The sequence below is a fragment of the Cavia porcellus genome, unplaced genomic scaffold, assembly GCF_034190915.1.
Source record: "Cavia porcellus strain 051 isolate PalLab524CR breed Dunkin Hartley unplaced genomic scaffold, mCavPor4.1 scaffold_16, whole genome shotgun sequence".
Classification (NCBI taxonomy): Eukaryota; Metazoa; Chordata; class Mammalia; order Rodentia; family Caviidae; genus Cavia; species Cavia porcellus.
Genome location: NW_026947499.1, coordinates 14,221,436 through 14,236,839, shown reverse-complemented (window position 1 = coordinate 14,236,839; position 15,404 = coordinate 14,221,436). Strand labels below are relative to the sequence as shown.

Here is a 15,404-nt window from a genome sequence, read left to right as displayed (position 1 = left end):
AGGCAGGGCCTTCTCCAAAGAGGGACTGTTTATGCCAAGGCCTGCAAGCAGGGTGCAAAAACAGGGCTGAAAGCTTTGCAGTCCACTTAGAATGTGCCAGGACCCCAATACCTTTCCACGGCTCATCTAACTGCCAGTTAAAATGCACCAGGCAGAATTAATCCCCATTTTTCAAGTGAGGAAGTTGAGGCTCAGAGAGGCAATGGAGTAGCCAAGAACTCATGGCAGAAAAGCAGCCCAGCTCCTCGGCTCACACACCCCTGCCAGCTGCCACGTGCTCTGCCTCTTCTGCCTGTACCCTGGGCTCCTCCCTAGCCCCCCAACTCCGGTCCTAGGGAAGAATGTTTGCACACAGCTGTGGGCCTGGCTGGCCACTCTAACTCTTCCCTGCCTGAGGCCTTCAAGTGCTTTGACTGCGGGGTGAATTCAACAGATGCCTTTCGATCATAGCCTATTAAATTAGCCCTTCTCTGTAGCCAAAAGAAGATAATTATGTTTTCATTAGCCCAGGATAATGTATTACCCCCTCGGTGGTGGCAGCCACATTGGTGATGAACCTGCTCCCTTCCCTCGAGTCCACCAGAGGGCCCTGCTGGTCCCCTGGTAACCTCCTCAGGCAGGGGCACAGAGGACAACCTGTGTACCTGTCTGCCAGAATGCAGGGATGTGGGCATCATGGGATGAGGCCTTGAGAAGAGACCCGAGAGCAACAGTCATGCCAGTGACCACCTAGAGGTCTGCACTATGCGAATACAGGACACGCCTCAGCCCGAGTCCCAGAGAATCTCAGAGAAGGATGGCATCAGCATTGTCTCCTCCAAACACCAAGGTGTCCTGGAGGAATCCAGTGAGCATAGATGCCCAGAGCAGCCTCAAAGGCACCATGACTGAGGAGCATTTGGGGGACCATCCCGGGGCACCATCCAGGGCCTCCTGCTTTATGACCAAAGTCATGGCCTTTTACCTCCTGTGTTCGGGACCACAAACACTTCCCAGCATTAGTGTGGAGGATCCCCAAGCAACAAGAGCCACTCCCCAAACTTCCCGATCCTCCCCTGCCTCCATAACAAACATTCTGACATTGCTCCTCTCTGTCCCCCAGAAGGCCCAGGTAGGAGCAGAAAGAGCCCTCTTTGGGGTCCCAGGACCCCAGTTTTAGCCTCTGCTTGATCACCAATGAACCGAGCGCCTGGGTGAGTTGCTTTGAGTTCAGAGCTTCTGTAAAATACATCTGGGGAAGGGAGTCATCCATCTCTTGGCACTTTGGTGACAATTCAGTGAGCTATTGCTACAAAGTGTTTTGGCTCAAACCTGTGAGATGAGACGCACTTGGTATAAAACAGTCCAGCTCCGCTACTACAGCTGGTACCGTGGCTGGCTCTCCTTCATCACATGGAGTCGGCAGATGAGGAAGGACACCCTCTCTGTCTCCGTCTCTCTGTCTCTCCCTGTTTCCGTATCTCTGTTTTTCTGTGTCTCTGCCAATTTCTCCAGAAATTTCCACATGCCTCTTTTTCTCCATGCAGGTTTGATTTCCATCTGACCCTCTCTGCCCACAATCCCACTGCACCCGGACACAGACAGAATGGGGCAAAGGGGTTTCCAGCCCCACCCCTCAAACCCAGGCCACCTCTGCCTTCTGGGGGCACAGCCAGCCTTGGCGCTGACCCAGCATCTCAGGCTGGGCTTTGGCTACTGGTCCCTTTGCCATCAATCGCAGAACAGATGAGCCCTCGGGTGGCGGTGCCCTACCTGGTGCCCCTGGTGCCCCTGACTCCCGATACCGGTGGGCACAGCTCCCACTCTGTTTGGAGCAGGTGAACCGCCAGCCCAGTGGAGGAGCAGCTTCCTCCCTCTGGCTTCCTGATTTTCCCCAGTTGCCATGGTAATTGAGAGAGCAGTGTTCTGAGACCAACACCACTGAAACCCAGGGCTCAACTTTGAAACGGTTCAGGCAGGGGAAGCCGTGTCCAGGATGGGCAGGGATGGATCTCCGAGGGCTCAGCTCCAGCCTTCCCTTCCCGGGACACTCGTCCAGCCTTTATGTCCTGTCTTTATTCTCACCATCAGTATCATCTCGGTTACTCTTTTGTGAGCACTTACTATATGCCAGGCATCATGCCAAGATGTGTACCCTCATGTGTACCCCCACATCCACCCCAGGCCCATTTCACTACCCCGGAAACTGACCCGGAATCCTGGGCACAGTCAGGAAGTGGCAGAGCCCCAGAGCTGATGGGATTTTCTCAGGTTTTCCTCCAAGTGAGTTGAAGAGAGCACACACACACACACACACACACACACACACACACACACACAGAGCCATCAGCTTTTTTCCCTCCTCCACCTCCTCATCCCTCGCACCCCTCTTTCTGCCCCTCAAGTCACACCCCCTTCTCCCTTGCTTGATGTGCAAGACACTCTGAAAAGCATCTATTAGTGACAAAGGGGGGTGGTGGTTTTCCTCTTTGCCTCTTCTCCGTGCAACTCGGAGCCTGAGTGGGCTTGGCTGTCTTGCCAAGCCACGGCTGGGGAGGAGAAAGATCAAGCCACTTGGAGCCAGGTGCTGAGCGTGTGTGTCTGCATGCGTATGCGTGTGCATGTGCATGTGTGTGTGTGCGTGTGTGCCTGTGTGTGTGTGAATCTTGCTCTCTTTCCTGGAGTCCCTCCACCCCCTGCTTCCCTAAGAGTGTGTGAGCAACAGAGACAGTGAAATGCAAAATCCTTTGCAATCTGCCCAGGAAAAGACAGCTTTCGAGACGAGTTTATATGGTTACCCATATGTTAGGGCCCCTAAGAAAGGAAGAGAAGCTTGAGTTCTCGGCATCTGCCCCTCCCCCTGCCCAGCTTGCAGGCCTCTCCCCCTGTGCTGGCCTCTCAAGCCACAGGTGGACAAGGTCCCTCCATCCTCACCCCTCCCCAGGCGCTTGGCCTGAGCTCTGCTCCTGAGATACCAACCGGGCAACATTACCAGAACCTGCTGACACTGTCTGCCAGCCTAAGGGCCAAGGCCAGAACCCAGGCCGCTCTCCTTCTCTCTCTCTCTCTGTCTCTCTATCACACACACACACACACACACACACACACACACACACACGTGCGTGCACACAGAGGGCTGCCAGCTCTGCCCAGCATAGACACTGGGCAATCTGCTGTCCCACTAAAGAATATGGTCCCAGCACCGATGTACAGAAATAACCATGGCTCTGCCTCCTGTGAGATGCTCTGTGCCCTCCCCAGAGTGGGTACTACATTCGGCCCCCTCCAGCCTCCCAGAAATTGTCATTGTGTGTGTGTGCGTGTTTCCTGATAGGGAAAAAAATGGAAATTAGGTTATATAAAAGATGTATGCTTTGGAGCCCAGAGCGGCTCTTTTAATGAGGGTTGCGACGTCTCCCTCCCCACACCCATAAACCAGCCGGCTGGGACGTCACCGCTAATCGTTCCAGCGATGATAGGATACAGAAGGCACATTAAGAAATAAATTCCCCCTCACGACCCTCGCCGAGCTCCCGGATCGGTCCCTGCATATTCACGCCGCGATTCCAGCCGCCGGGCGTGGAGCTACTTAGCGCCGCGGCTCCTCCGAGGGGCGGCGGCGGCCGGGCGGACGGGGTGAGCCTGGGGCGCGCGCGGGGATCGGGGCACTGCGCGGGGGAAGCCCGCAGTCCGCGTCCCGAACTTGGGCTCTCCGGGGCGGACGGAAGGAGGGACGGAGGGAGGGGACAAGACAGGGTGGGGGCCGGGCGAGGGGGTGGGGAGCGATCCGAGACGCACAAAGCCGCCAGGCGGGGAGGAGGCGCGCGGCTCCCACCCGGAGGTGAGTGGCTGCGCCGGGCGCCTCCAGCCGCGCGCGGCGGCCGAGCTACCCGGAGGCTTCGGAACCGCGAGCGCGGCGGCGGCGGGCGCCCGGGAGGAGCGGAGCGGAGCGGCGGGAGCAGGAGTCGGAGGCGGGCGGGCGGGCGGGTGCGCGGCGGGCAGAGCAGCCCGGGCGCCGCCGGGCTCGGCCGCAGGTGAGTTTCGGGGCCGGCGTCCCGCGCCCCTTCGGGGTGCCCCTAGTGCTCTCCATTCCCGGAGAGCCCACCCCAGTGCGCGCGGGAGCCGCGGGCTTCGCCGCGCGCTCCAACTTGGTCCCGGTGGCCTCGTTCTCCTCCCGGCCGGCGGCCCCACGCCGTGTCCCGGGTCCTGGGGTCGCCGCGCCAACTTTGCGGGGACCCCGGGGGCTCCCCGGCCGCGCGCCCGGCTCCGCGCTGCGCCCGCGGCCATGGCGGACTGTGGGGCCCCGCGCGCTCCCCGGCCGGCGGCCCCGGCTGGGGACGCAGGTGCCCGGGACCGCGGCACCTGCCCGAGCCTAACTTTCGTCCTCTTCCCCCGGCCCGGCTTCCTCGCGCTCCGCGGTAATGGAGGCCTCGGGCACTGCCAGCTGCCCGCGGCGGGGGGCCGATGGCCCGGGGATCTGCCCGTGGGGACCGCGGCTCCTGGCCGGCTTCTAACTTGGCCACGATCCGCCTGGCGCGCCCGCGGCCCTGGCGCGGTGGCCCGCACCTCTTACTTCTGCCCGGGAGGTGTAAGAGCGCCGACTCCCAGAGCCTGGGAAAGTTGTGTCGCTCCAGCGAAGGAGGCTCGGCGGCTCCCGGCGCGTCCCCAGAGCGGGCGAGGGGCGCGCACCGCGGCGGATCAGGCCCCGCAACGCACCGCGCGCTTTGGGTGTTTGTTTCCAGGTGGCTATCGCGGCTCGGAACGCGGTCCCCGCGAGCTCCAACTTCCGGGGCCCCAAGAGCGTCCTTGGGGAGGAGGGTCCCGAAAGGGCTCTTGGGACTTGGCAGGATTGGGCATAAAACTGTCGCGCCCACCTCCAGGGCACAGTGGCACCAGTGCCGCAGCTCTCAGCGCCCCAGGGGCCGCTCTGTGTGGGGCGAGCACCCCGAGAGGTGAGGTGCGCGCCAGAAGGCAGCATAGAGGGAGCTGGAACCTTTCCAGCGGCTCCCGTGGCTTCCAGTCCTAGAGAGACCTTTTACTTGCTGTGCGATCATAGGTAAGTCCCTTCTCCTAAGTCTTAGAATTCTAAATAAAATGAGGAAACAATACCTTTCTCCTGGGACTATTGTGGGGACCATTAAAACCCTGCAAGTGTAAATAAACCGAGGATGAGCGCTAGACACGTTGGAAACGTGGCGGAGGTTTTATTGTAACCGCCTGGGTTGTCTCTGGGGACTCCCACGTCTCTGGTTTTTAGTGGAATCAGGATTGCACCTGAGGGTAAGAAAGGGCAAGCCCACCTCCTTGCTGACAGGAGCAGCCCCCATCAGGTTCTGTCTGGCAGAGGAGGCCCCCTCCTCTCTCAAGGTGCTGCGCAAACCCCGAGCTCAGTCTCAGGAAGGCGCACTAGCAGCCAGCACCTAACGGGGCTGGCGAAGGATTGAGGGGATGGTCCCAAAGGCGCCCTGCAGTGAGTGGGGGGCTGTGTAGCCAGGCTAATGTGCCCTGGGCACTGCGTGGGGTCCCTGATAGGCTAGGACAGAAAGGAGCTGACCCCTCACGCGTCTCCTCCGTTTCCCTTCTCGCACTGGGCTCAGGAGCAATACATTGGCATCCAGTATGGAAGGGCACCAGAAAACACTGGCGCGGCTCTCTGGGGAATCAGTTTTGTACCGCTGAATTTTTGGTTTTGGTTTTGGTGTTTGTGGTTTTTTTGTTTTGGTTTGATTTGGTTTGGGTTTGGATTTGGTTTTGTTTTAACCTTGAGTCTGTGCCAGAAGCAGGGGTGAGGGGAGCAGGCCCATTTTTTGCCCTCAGGTGTCAGAGCAGACAGGTCTAAAAAGACTTGGTAGGTCTCAGAAGGGAAGCACCCTGCCCCAACTCCCCGGACCCAGCCCCTTTCTCATGGCCCAGATTCTGACTCCTCCAGCCACCTGCCCAGAGTCACCTAGCTGGTAAGTGGCTCTACTGGAGACCTCACCCCTGGTTTTGAACTTGGTAACCCGGAGTATTTTGCACGCATAAGCAGTCTGATGCATGCCTCTGCCTCTTATTCCCTGATGTATCTGTTCAGCCTGAGATCCCCTGACAGTATCTCCAGAAGTTGGGGGGTGGGGGGAGTCCAAGACCATACAGGGAAAGAGCAAGCAGCATGGTGGAAAGACCTGTTAAAGACCTCTGTTTGAGACCAAATTTCATTTCCTCCATGGTGACGTGACCTCTAAGAGGTCCCGTAACCTCCCTGAGCTTCAGTACCATCACCTGTAAAATAAAAAGGGTAACTCTCTCAAGGGAGGATTTTGTAAGAACGTCTGTAAGAGCTCTGAAAACAACAGCTTTGAGCCAAGTCTGATGATTGTCAGGAAGAAAATGTACCCCTGTGGGAAATCCCCAGTGCTGTGGACAAGGCCTCCATACGAGTCTCTTCATGTTCCCAAAATGGCCAAAGTCAGCCCCCAAAGGCTCTGCTTTCCATAGGGAAGGACACTTGTGGTTGCAGAGTGGCTGGGAGGATGTGGGTGGATGCTAGGGTGCCGGGGTCTCTGTGCTGTGAGGTGCTGTCCAAGGTACCATGCAGACTGTTATCCCTGCTGGTGGGCTGCTGATTTCCCAGAATCCTTTAGGAATCACTTCCCCTGGGTATTAGCAGCAAATTTGGTTGTGCTGCCTTCTCAGAGATGTGGTTTGGGGTGTCTTATGACCCGGCTCGGTGCCTTGCCTGTCTGTCACTCAGTTTCTGTAGGTCTGAACAGGGCTGGATGAGTCTTGGAATGTGGTTAAGAGCCACAGGCAACAGCCTGTGCTCATTAGAACTGGGGCTCTTCCTCTTAGAAACTGGAGTGTGCAGGAGTTGAGTTTGGCATTTCAGGGCCAATTATCATCTGGGCTGTTTGCACAGAGGGGCAGGTGTGGTTGCCTGGTTAGCAATCCCGACCTTGTGAAGGCTATAGATGTCATATAGGCAATAGCATTTCGACATCATCTGATCTGGTAAATGACAAGCATCAGCTCAGAAGGTCATCAGCACCAGAATCTACCAAGGTGCTACTTAGAAAGAGAGATGCCCGCACCCCATCCTCCATCTGTAGAATCAGCATCCTCAGGAAGAGACCCAAAGTAGCTGTATTTTCAACAAGACTACTGTAGACTCTTCTAATGCTTCAGTTCTTATCTATCCCCCTCATCCTTCAGATAAGGAAACTGAGGCCCAGAAAAGGCATGGAAGTCTATGAAAGTCATGCAAACAACAGAGGAAGCTGGACTGTATTTTTGATTCTTTGTCTAGGGCTCACTAAGCTCCAGAGATGCAGGACATAAAGGAAATTTGAATTCCATCTTGAACTGTCATTATAAATTGGCAAATGACTACGTTATTCCCCCCACTTCGAACTTGCTAGGTTCAGCCCTGCTTCTCCAGCTAATGTTGAGTATTAGCTTAACTGGTTAATCTTTTAGAGAGAAAACTGCTTTTACAAGTGCCCTGTCAGGTATAACTTCAGAAATCAAGCAATCGCAGGAGCTAAGCACCCTGTTTAACTATCCCTGATTTCACCAGAGCCCTCGGTTGGAGCTCGTTTCTGCAGCCTGCTCAGCCCCTACTCAGCCTTTGCAAGTCCTGCGTATGTAATTGCTCACACTCCCGTTCCTAAGGAAGGAATGTTGTGAGTCGCTTCCTGCCATGCTGGGAAATTGAGCTCACTTGAATCTATTCAACAAAAATGATGTATCAACAGAAAATGTCCCTAAGTCCCCAATATGAGCATCGTTAACAGGGTACAGCAGGCACGGATCTTGGCATAATTGCCTTTAGTAAGAGGATAAGCCCAGGAGGAGCGCGGTGATCACGGGTGGTTCTGCAGCAGATATCAGCACACCTGTCACATGTGGCAGGATGAGTGTTAACCCGCAGGGCCAGGGCCAGGGGCCAGGGTCAGTGAGGCGTGGACCCCACTCTGATGAAGCTGCAGTCTGATTAAGCAGGAGCACCAAAGAGCCCTGGAGCACGCACAAAGTTTCTGCAGAAGAGGAAGAGGTGGCCCCAAGAGCAGCAGGGTGGCTGTGGGGTTCAGGGGAGCTAGTAGCCTGACTTACACCACCCTCTCAGCGCTGAGGTGTCCAGGACCACGCTGCCCATGGCTGCCAGGCTGAAAGGCAGAGCATCACATTAAAATCCAAAGAGGATGTCATTCTGGGAAGCGTCCATGGTCGAGCTTGGGAATCCACGGTCTCCATGAGTCTCAGGATGAGTTCATCTCTCTGACCCTTCGGCGTGTCATCCGAGCAGTGGAGGTTATAACCACTGCGTGGGGCTCTTAGGAGGATTGCCGGGCTAGCGTGCTGGTCACTCTGGCAAAAGGACAACATCCAACCCATACAGTGTTCCCAACGCAAACCAAAACAATGCAATGCAAACAAAAACTTTAATTGTCCAATTGGTATGGACCAAGCCCCTTTCTCTAGCTCAGCCTCACTCTTTTCATCTGGGACATGGGAGGATAGGTCGAGATTCAAAGACATCTCTATTCAGAGGCCCTGTAGGAAGGTTCTATTAGGATGGCACAGACTTTGTTTTATATTAGTTTGGATTTTTCCAGGAGCATGGATAGAGAAGGATTGGGTGTCGTTTGTTTCATGATGACTTGGTTTTTGTGTGTTTTGCTTTGTTTTGACATTTTGTTTTCCACATCTGCACCATGGACTATAGTTTATGTCACCTCCCTGGGGAGGTATTTTAGTTACAACTCCTAGACTACTTTTAAAACCTTTCTGGCTTAAGTATTATATCCTTCACCGGAGGCAAACAGTTGCCCAGTATCAGGTGTCTTCTGAAGAATGGTGTCCCAGCTCAGATGGAGACACAGAAGTTCTTTGCGAGGGGATGAGGACCCATTTCCAGCCTGGAGAATATGTCCTTTCCCATTTATGCATCATGTTCTTAACTGTACCTTTACCTCTTCTCATCTGAGGGCTCCTGGGAACGGTGGTCCTATGGTACTGGCCACCCACGATGCTTCAGCAGTTTGGAACTAGCTAAGATCTAAAAGAGATTTTCCAGGTTTTCAGAGGTGCCCCGGGGGCATCTCAGCTTCTGCCAGGAACATTTGCTTGACATTGTCCAGGATTAAGTAATAGGGACCTCTCCTTTATCTAGAACCTGATGGGCTAAACTGCTACTTTTTCGGGCCTCTCTGGAACCTGTGGGAAGGAAGGAGACCTTGTGAATTCCAAACGCTTTTCACCTTCAGATAGTACCAGTCGTCATTTCTCAGCTAAAGGATTTTGGTCTCTTCTCATAAACAGGAATCAGATCAGCTGCTTATTCATTTAAGGAACAACCCCTGAACTCCCTGCTCTGGTCTGGACCCCAAAGAGTCCGCAGCACAAACAAGGGGGAAGACAGTCCTTTCCTTCCAGTAGCTTCCGGTGACCGTGAAAAGGTATCAACTTCCAGTAACTAGAATGCAGAAAGGCAAATGATGTGGGCTGTCCACCCCACTTGGTCATTAAAACAGCCTTACAGATCACCTGGGGCTGTGTTTCACTCCAGGAATTTTAAGCATAAAAATGAACCTATGAGGATCAAGCAGAACTGTAGTCCACAGCAGCTGACGTATTTTAGGCATCAGTTTTAGAAGCTGTAGCTGAACTCTGGAATATTCAACAAGGGAAACAAAGACCAATTAGGTTCATGTAACAGTATTCAGATAATGAATGGAGTATTCAGTTAATGTAACAGATGTTATGCAGGTAATAAGATTTAAATGCTTGTTCATTAAGTCTTAGCTAGAACCGGACATGTCGGTGCACACCTGTAGTCCTAGCTACCTAGAAGGCTGAGGCAGGAGGATGGTTAACTTCGAAGCCAGCTTGGGCAACTTAGTGAGACTGTCTCAAAATTAAAATTAAAATGAAAATGAAAAAAGGTTAGGAATGTAAGTCAGTGCTAGAGCTTTGACTAGCTTGAGAGTGGTCCTGGGTTCCATCTGTAACCCAGGGAAAGAATGTCCCCTCTGTAAAGCTTCTGGTTGTCACTTCTTTCCTGATACTTTGATGCATGGTATGAATTAATGGGATGGGCTGAGTTTCTTGGCTGTGGGTTTTTATTGGTTTTGGTTCTCTTTTTAACAAACATACAAAACTCCTGCAAAGAGAAATGTTTCTCGTCTGGCTGCCTGCGATGCCCTAGGTGTCTTGGGGTACGTGCCCCCATATTTGCCTTGAAAAGGCTATTTCTTTCTGCACCCTCTTAGGAGGGTGTTGTCTTGTTGACTTTTGAGGGTGCGTTTGGATGTCAAAACAGCAAGAGGTCATCAGAAGTCACTTTGTTCCATTAAAGCAAGTGATAAAATGTGCAGATTTTGTTTCTAAATACAGTTCGGTGTAGGGAGATCGAATCTCTTGTCTGATTCAAAACTGCACTCTAAGTCAAGCATGGTACACTTTGTCTTGAGACCTGCATGACAGGATCCAGGCAAAAATGAAGCCAAACTTCCTGCTCCATGCTCCCTGGCTGTCTGTCACTAGGAGGCAGCTACCTTCTCCTCTCTGGAGCAGCGGGGGTTTGGTTTCCTACTTAGGTTGTCACTGTTTACAGAAACACTCTTCACTCTGAGTACTGAGTGAGATTTAATAAACATAGTTAAAATTCTAAAGCCTGGTAATGGTATTGTGGTGCCTTTGTTCCTAAGATAGCCAGGCTTAAGAATTTTGTGCTAACACATCATGATGCCCTCAATTTATTTTAAAGTGGTGCATTGTAAAGACAGACAATCAGACAGATGGACACACAGATCGATGACACATGAATATATAAATAGATGACAGATACACAAATAGATAAATGATAGGCAGGCAAATATGTAAATGGTAATAGTAGTTGGATCTACTTGAAAGTTTAAGGATTTTTTTTTGTACTATGCTTTTAAATTTTCTGGATTTAAATAAAAATGTTTTTAATTAAAAGTTGGAGGCAGGAGTAGTTTTAGTCAAATTTTCCTCTGGATTCAATTTTCCAGGTTTTTTAGGAGAATAATATTCAGCCAGGCCTACCCCACATATATAAGTACTCATGAGCGCTCTCTCTCTCTCTCTCTCTCTCTCTCTCTCTCTCTCTCTCTCTCTCTCTCTCTCTCCACCCGTTTCCTGGAAAAAACAATCCTGTAGTTTAGCAGAATGTCACTGTTTTCCATGCCAGCCTTTCTTTACATTTTTTCCCTCGGCATTTTAATTAGGACTGTGAGTCACCGTGCTTTATGAAGACTGGTGACAATGTCATTTACGGCTGTTTAGCAGCCCCATCCAGCTCTGGCTGGCGGTGCTCATCACATCAGGGGCACTGAGCAGGGAGCAGGCGACAGTTCGGCTGTCAGCAGCGGAGCAGGCTCGGGGCCTCTTGAGGAATCCAGACAGGAGCGTGAAGTTCCTCCCAGGAACTGCTTCCCAAGCTGCCGTCTCCCAGCCTGGCTGCTGCTGCAGCCTGGGTCACCAATGCCTTCGCGCCTGGCAGACCCGTTCGGGACAGCAGCTCCTGTCCTCAGGGTCAACCAGCTGTCTCCCCAGCCCAGGGCTCTCACTTCTAGCATCCTGTTAGTTCTTGGACACTGTGGATGCCTCTGGATATCCAGTGCTGGACAGCAGGAGAGAGTCAGGAGCTGTCCAGGCTGGCTTCAGATCCGGCCACAGCTATTTATTCATTCTGTAACCTTGAATGAGTGATTCTGTCTCTTTCTAAACCACAACCCCCCCGCTAGGAACAAGGATAATCCCACTCACGGGGCACTCAGTACCATTCTTCGCTTGGTGCACACGGGGTGCTCCTGCGTTTATCGGTAAAGATGAGGGTGGTGATTTAAGATAATCTTAACCATCAGAATTGTCTCTAGATTTCCTTGTCCTCAGACCTAAGGCGCGATAGAAATGAAGATTTGTCAGTCGGGGCCCCAGCAGGAAACAGAGGCTAGGATTTCCAAGAGAAATGAAGAAATTCTTAGTGGCCACTGTTTAAATCATCACCAATGGAGGGTGAAGTCTCCAGGGACAAGGGCACAGTTGCCACAGCCTGGAGGAGGAGAGGGAGGCATGGGGCTACTGTGGACTACGGAGCTGGGGGCAGATTGAGGGGCCCAGCAAAAGCTGCTCAGAGGAGGAATGCAGGCTCGGTGCTGAGACAGGGAGAGGCGGAGAGGAAGCAGCCTGGCCTCTCCGGCCTCTTTCTCATCCGTCTGGTCTCATCTGTATCTGTACCTGCCATCAGGCAAACTCAGTCAGAAGCTAGAGGCAAGGGTCCTATTGCTGGTCCTGTGTGCCGTGGAACCCAAGTGAGTCTGGGGAAGGGTGGAGAGTGCATCTGGGTAGAGGACAGAGACCAGCTGGCAAGGACAGGAGAAAGAAGCCATTGACAGTCAGCCACACGGCCAACCACCATTTATCAGCTCTGTGCTAACAACGCTTTCCTGACCCAGGAGTCCTGCAGTGCCTCTGATTTTCTGCAGGGACCTCAGGAGAGCCTCAAAACAAATCAAGCATTTGTTTTCATTCAAAACACCAACCTACATCCCCAGAGGCCTTGAGGATGTGGGTGTCACAAAATCAAATGATCCCTGACGTCGGCGACATTCTCGCCCACTTGCCCTGGCCAGTGCAGGGCTGCCTAAACATAGGTTTCCAAAATATGACCGAGGTTGTGCTGGTGATACTCACTTTCTTTATTAAGGTAAAATTCACATGATATAAAATTAACCACTTTAAAGTGAGGTTTAGTGCATTCATCCTGCTGTGCAAGCATGGCCTCTATCTAGTTCCAAGGCATGTTGATCTCCCCAACAAGAAACTCTGAACCCACTGATTGCAAACAGGTGTTCAAACAAAAATTTGTGCACAGATGTTCAGAGCAGCACTATTCACAGTAGCCAAAAGGTGGCAATGACCCAAATGACCATTGCTGGCTGAATGGGTAAGCAAAATGTAGTCTGTCCCTATAATGGAATATGACTCAGCCATAAAAAGGAACAGAACATGAATCCATACTACAATGCAGATGAACCTTGGAGAAGCTCTGCCAAGGGAAGAAGACTGACACAGAAGGTCGACTAGTGAACGATTCCATTTATGAGAAATGTCTCAAATAAGTAAACCCAGAGAGAGAGAAAGCAGATGAAAGCTTGCCAAGGACTCAAGAGAGGAGTGGTATTTAACCAGTAGCCGTTTTTAAAACTTTTGTTCATAACCGGTTATGGTGGTGCCTACCTGTAATACCAACCTCTTGGAAGGCAGAGGCAGGAAGATTGTGGGTTCAAGCCAGTCTAGGCAACTTGGTGAGACCATATCCCAAAATAAAATAAAGAAGGGCTGGGAATGAAGCTCATGGTGGCGTGCTTGCCTGTCACATGCAAGGCCCTGGGTTCATTCCCCAGTACCACTAAAACCAAAACAAAAAGAGCAACTTTAATATGAAAGTAATTTTAGACTTATGAAAAATTCATAAAATAGTACAAAAATGTCTTTATACCCTGACCTAGTGCCCCCAATGTTAATACCGTACATAATCATAGTATAATGATCAGGACAAGAATTCAACAAATATAACATTAACTCAGCCACAGACCCCACTTGAGTTGCACCGTTTTCCCCATTGATGTCCTTGTTCTGCTGCAGGAGCCTGTCCAGCACCCCACAGTGATCTGGCCTCTCCTGTGTCCCCTCTGGTGGATGACAGGGTGTCTCTCCTGGGTGTGACACTTATAAAGCTTACTGGTTGGTTATTTTACACAGTGTAACCGTGTTTGAGTTTGTTCAGTAATTTTGCATGATGAGAGCAAAGTAGATGTCTTAGTTACTTTTCTCTCATTGCTAAGACAAAATACCTGACACCCAAATGTAAAGGGAGAAAGATTTATTTAGCTTGCAGCTTGCAGAGGTTTCAGTTCATAATTGGCTGGCTCCACGGCAGGGTTGCTAGGCGGAGAAACATTGCAGAGAACAGTTCATGGTGCCCACAAGGTAGAAAAAGCAACCAGGATTGCAGCATTCCAAAACTGTTTTCACACCAAAAGAAAAGGCCTCAACTGAGATTGTGTGCCTGTAATCCCAGCACTCTGGGAGGCTGAGGCAGGAGGATTGTACATTTGAGTTCCACCTAGGTTAGTTAGCGATTTAGCAAAATGGAGCCAGAGGTGCTGTATTTCTGACCTGCTGTCAGGGGATGCTGGCCCTTGGACTGTACTTTGGGTAGCAAGGCCATATCCAAACACCACAAAGACTGGTCCTGTTCAGCTCTTCTTTTTCTGAATGTAAATTTTGTAACCCACATGTGTAGTGTCTAGATCTTTCCTTCCTGTGTGCATAATGGGTACTGTCATCCCCTCCCTGCAGCTGCGCAGGAGGAATGTCAGCCTCTCCTTCCTTCATGGCCGTTACAGGCTGGAAGTGCCATCTACCTGTGACAAGGGCTTCCCAGTTCTCCGTGGTTCCCACTGCTTCCCCTCATCTCCAACACAGGCTGCTGCATTCAGTACTATAGACCAGGACATGAGGTCCCTGATTTATTGAGCACTTACAATGTGCCAAGCCAAGCCCTGTGCTGTACGCTGAGTACAATGGGAAACTCAAGAAATATGATCTCTCTCTCACTTTCTCTCTCTCTCTCTCTCTCTCTCTCTCTCTCTCTGTCTCTGTCTCTGTCTCTGTCTCTCTCCCACTTTCTCTGTCTCTGTCTCTGTCTCTGATCTCTGTCTTAAGGGGTCATGCCACCTAACAGCTCTCTAGCCTTACCAGATCTTTCCAGACCAAAGTAATTCTCAATAAAATTGAGTAAAATCTAGGTATGGCAGTACATGACTGCAATCCCAGCACTCTAGGAGGTTGAGGCAGGAGGATCACAAGTTTGAGCCCAGCCTGGGCAACTTAGTAACTTAGTAAATTCCTGTCTCAAAATAAAAATTTTCAAAGAGCCTGGGATATAGCTCAATGTGAAGACCTTGGGTTTAATCCCCAGTTCCATAAAAAGCACACTCAGCTTCTTATCCCTTTTGTGAAACTGATCTTTGAACCATTTGTCTTGAGAAGCACGTAGAACCCATTAGCCTTGACCTCTCCCAGTGTCCTGATTTCCTCAGACACTCAGTTCTGGATGGTGGAGAGGCAGGTGATGTTTGGGAGGCTCACCGGGGAGGAAGGTGAGACAGTACTTAACTGCTAGGTTTATTTAGAATAATTAAGAAAATGATGAAGCAGAATGGACATCTACTCTGAGATGTGCAGCTCACATTCTGAGATTAGCACTGCTGTCAAATGTAGGACTCCGAGCAAATTTCCCAATTTCATGGGGAGGCGAGGGAAACGAGCATGAAAGCCGAGTCGGAGGGCCCAGAATTGGGTGTCAGTGATGATTCTAAGATCCTCAGACAAGGCTGTCCCCAGCTATAAAC

General features: G+C 51.6%; 1 protein-coding gene across 7 annotated transcripts in view; it reads left to right on the top strand.

Annotated features, from left to right (window-relative positions):
• Positions 1-15,404, top strand: part of Nos1 (nitric oxide synthase 1) — a 168,146-nt gene that overhangs the window by 57,865 nt on the left and 94,877 nt on the right. For 2 of the 7 annotated variants that reach the window (XM_063225729.1, XM_003477929.5), the window contains exon 1: positions 3,365-3,615. The exons of 1 other annotated variant lie outside the window; for it this stretch is intronic. The gene's annotated coding sequence lies outside the window, so the exon portion shown is untranslated. Of the gene's footprint in view, positions 1-2,510; positions 2,564-3,364; positions 3,616-3,748; positions 3,821-3,868; positions 4,014-4,886; positions 5,036-15,404 lie in introns of those variants that run through there. 4 more of the 7 variants (XM_063225728.1, XM_013141713.3, XM_063225726.1 and 1 more) reach the window with 4 other exon arrangements.